This window comes from Dermochelys coriacea, chromosome 7 (genome assembly GCF_009764565.3).
Source record: "Dermochelys coriacea isolate rDerCor1 chromosome 7, rDerCor1.pri.v4, whole genome shotgun sequence".
In the NCBI taxonomy this organism is placed as follows: Eukaryota; Metazoa; Chordata; order Testudines; family Dermochelyidae; genus Dermochelys; species Dermochelys coriacea.
In genome coordinates, this window is record NC_050074.1 from 19,652,643 (window position 1) to 19,656,842 (window position 4,200).

Below are 4,200 nucleotides of genomic sequence, written 5' to 3' on the forward strand. Positions count from 1 at the left end.
AAGAGACAACTTTGAAATCATTGTGAGTACCATCCAGTGATGGTATATTAGCCCATTGACATTTGTATTAAGGATGTCCCTGCCCACAAAGAACTTGACAATGGCAAATCCAGTCTGAGCATTCAGTTATGAGAACAAATGCACCAGATCCAAACCCTACCAAACAGCTAATTCCAAAATTGGATCCAAATTCTTGCATCTTGAGCCCATCTCTTGTTCACATTCTTGTTAGTGTATCATGATGACTTTAATGAGACTGACGCTAACTTAAGTGAGGTCTGTGCCCTGTAGACATGTACTGTGGGAACAAACAATTTCTGGTGTAACAATGAAAAAAAGAACTGCATTTACACAGACTGTCATTTTCCTCACCCAGTGACTCATTCTGTCTGCATAAATGCCTTGTGTTGGCTAGTATAAATTTAGATAATGCCAAGATCTCTCCCCTGGGAGTGTGATAATCAAATCCACTTCATCTACATCACTGGAATATTTAATATGTAATTAGGAAGCTAGGATTTACCTGACTGAGATGCCACTTGTGAGGTTAAATTATCTCTGGCACAGAGGCACAACACCATTGGCTTATTCCAGCGTGGCACTTGTCTGTGGGAAGGCCATCATTTGTCTGTGGGAAGGCCATCTTCAATCAGTCCTTCGGTCCCTGGCTCTTCCCCAGGTTACAGAGTAGCAGCCGTGTTAGTCTGTATTCGCAAAAAGAAAAAGGAGTACTTGTGGCACCTTAGAGACTAACACATTTATTTGAGCATAAGCTTTCGTGAGCTATAGCTCACTTCATCGGATGTATTCAGTGGAAAATCATCGAATGCATCCGATGAAGTGAGCTGTAGCTCACGAAAGCTTATGCTCAAATAAATTTGTTAGTCTCTAAGGTGCCACAAGTACTCCTTTCCTATCAGGTTAATTACCCTAATTTACAAGCTCTGCCCTGTGTGTGGTAGACACCCTCATCACAGTGCTTTACAGAAACAAGTAAAGGCATGCTCCCTGCCCCAGAGAGGTTACAATCTAATGTCTGGACCCTGTAAATTGATCAGTACAGGCTGATCCCTACCAGGTAGATCAAGTCACAGGACTAAGGCCTTAGAGCTCAAATCTGCAAATGCTCAGGCTGATGACTAACATGCCTCATTGTTTGCAGAGAAACAGATGTGAGACAACAAATGAGGTCAGTAAACAACTGCTAGGGAAAGGGAGAGGTGGGAAAAAGGTCAGTAATAAAATCAGATATTTACTCATCTAGGCCTGATCTTGAAACTGGATCAGCAGAGGTAGACTTCCATAGACTTCAACGAGATCACACAGGTGTAGGGATCCACCAGCACAAAAGCAACTGCAGAATTGGGGATGTAAGGCAGGCACACATCTTCATGGCTCTATTAAATATGTAATTAAAATGTATACATTTATTTACCACTAAGACTCAAAGAAGCTAGAGGGTATTTTGTATAATACAATAGTAGCACGACAAATAAGCTAGTTAAAGAGTTCTCCAGATTGATCCCATTTTCATTCTCATTCTTTTAATTTTTTTCCTTTCCCTTACATATGGCCCCTAGACACTTGGGTAAAGAGCAGCCTAACACTGCTTAGATAGATAAATAGATAAGCAGCTATACAGGATGAAAAACAGATAAGCAGTGAAGTTGGATGTCCTCCAAATTTGTTATGTTATACTTAATTCAATTGTCATGTCTTGCTTTAGTGCAGCAATTTACTGTCCTGTTTCCCTCTTTCTAGTCCATATGGGCCGAGGCTTTTTCTTTAGTTTAAAAATAAAACCAGTAAAATAGGTTTTTTTTGGTTTTTGTTTTTAAACTGTTCAGGTTCTTAAGAGTTTTTGATCAGTGTGGCCTCATAGTATAAAAAAATCAAACACTTTTAAAAATCAGCTAACAGTTTATTATATACAGTAAAATTGTCTAACATGGGGGAGCAGTATTTGACTGAGGGAATTCTTTCTTTTACAGCACCATAAAAATCTCTCCTCTGCTTTTCAGAGCAGATGGGTTTTGAGCCTGCACTTTCCATGCTAAACAGCAAAGTGATCATAACTAGGGTTCTGCATTTATTTTCATAGCTGTTTGATTTTCTGTACATAATTGAACCAAGATTGTATTGTTCTGAAAAGTGGGGAGTAATGGATATAAGAAAGTGGATGTTTAAAAATTCAATTAGTATGGTTATTTATAAACAAGCAGTTATTCCTACAGCTAAATCAGATCAGTTCTGTGCCTTTAATTTCCCTTTAGGCTTTTGTAAGATTGTAGTTGTCAAAAGCAAAATGGGTTAAATTCAGTGACATGAAAGATGCTGCTCTACCATTTGCACTGATTTTGGGGCCCCATGTGGACAACTGAAAATACTCCTGCACGCCACACATCTTTCCTTCTCAAGTTCTTGTGAAACATTCATTAGGAAAGGAGCCAGAGAGTGAGATGGTATTTGCCAGAAGGGCAATACATTCAGCCCCTAAACCTATAGATGGCTTGAAATCTGGTGTCACAGGGCATCTGTCACTACCACATGTATCCTACTGCCTGGCCAGTTCCCACAGTCTCATAGTCACAAATACACATCAAATTATCCTTTCACTAAGGTGCATATTTATTCTTTTCTTACAAATTATCTCATTAAAATGCAGGCTTACAGCAAAGAGACCCATCCATTACATCTTCAAAACTTCACCATCTGAACTCACAGTTGCTTTCTGTTCCTCTGACTTATATCCTTTCATTACTTCATTAACCCACTGATTACCATACAGGTGCTCACAATCCCCCCCCCCCCCCCCCCCCCCCCCCCCCCCCCGCCAACAGAAAGTATATAATAACCTCCAGTTGGGCCTGCAGCCTTTTTCAGGCTACAGCACTGTGAGTGGTCTGGGTGCTGCTGATAATGCTCGGGCACACTAGGACACTGCCAGAGGCCAGGTCTCTCCTGATCATCCCCACAGCAGGGCCCTCTTTGGAACCATGCTGCTATGTAGTCCCTAAGGGCCACTAACACAATCCATCCTCAGTGAGGGATTCCTGTGGTAGAGGGGGACGCTATTCAGTGGCACAACTCCAGCGCTGTAGCTACATCACTGTACTATAGATGCTGACTATAGTAACAAAAGGCGCTTTTCCTTCACTGTAGTAAATCTACCTTCTCAAGAGGCAGTAGTTAAGTAGATAGAATAATAATCATGTTTATTATTGTAGTGCCTAAAGACCAACCCAGAATGGGGCCCTATTAGATGTGGGACTGTACAGAGTAGCAGCCAGTCCCTGCCCTACAGAGTTTACAACTTAAACATACAAGACGGACACAGGTTTACATGATCATGCACTATTTTTCCACATCTGTATTAGCAATTAGAACCCAGGAAACTTCAGATCCACAGCACAGACCTCTTCCACTTGAGATAAGGGGGTAACTGGTATCGGAAAAGGGACATGACACACACTTTGCTGGTGGTTTACACAACTATTTGTGAGGCAGCGGTGAAAATTTGATACTGGGACTCCTGGGTTTCACTACTGGCTCTGGGTGTAGAGTGTGGTCCAGTGGACAGCACAGTCAAACATTTCGCTTTGACATACTTTCTTTGAATTACAGGGTGGACCAGAGAATGAGACTTGGATCTGTAATGTTAGCAACCTGTGTTTTTTCCGGTATGCTCAGTAATAAGACTGTGAATTGTAGAATTAATCACAGTCAGTGAAAGAGGTAAGCCTACAATTTATGATCTCCTGCCAACTATACCTAGGCTATAGGATATTTCAGGTGGGAATCTCTGTCTCACACTCCCATCCTTGCCACCAAAGCTACTCCAAAGGGGCAAGGGGGCTGAGCAAGACACAGTATTGCCAACGCTTGCAATTTTCTCTCCGCTCTTGTAATATGTAGTATTTTGCATAGTACCCCAGCTCCGGGAGCTATGTTGCCAACTCTCCGAATTTTATCGTAAGCCTCGCAGCATACAATGTTCTGCTCACGGCCCCAACTTGTGAAGACAATTGATTACAAGAGAATCTCCGCTCTCACTTAAATGAGAACGGTACGTCGCCGGCCCACAGGGTTGCAGAGAAAAGCCTGAAAACGTGACGGGAGCGTAGCCTAAAGGTTCGGAAACCAGAAACCAACCACCCCTGCCCTTCTCCACTGGTAAATCTCATGATTGTTCGGGCTGGC

General features: G+C 42.1%; 1 long non-coding RNA gene across 1 annotated transcript in view; it reads right to left on the reverse strand.

Moving 5' to 3' along the window:
* LOC119858724 overlaps window positions 1-2,717 on the reverse strand; it is a 32,116-nt gene extending 29,399 nt beyond the window's left edge. The window contains exons 1-2 of the long non-coding RNA XR_006282774.1: window positions 2,672-2,717; window positions 1,257-1,397 (exon numbers count right to left, since the gene is read on the reverse strand). This is a non-coding gene — a long non-coding RNA (uncharacterized LOC119858724). The remainder of the gene's footprint in view (window positions 1-1,256; window positions 1,398-2,671) is intronic.
* Window positions 2,718-4,200: the final 1,483 nt, after the last annotated feature.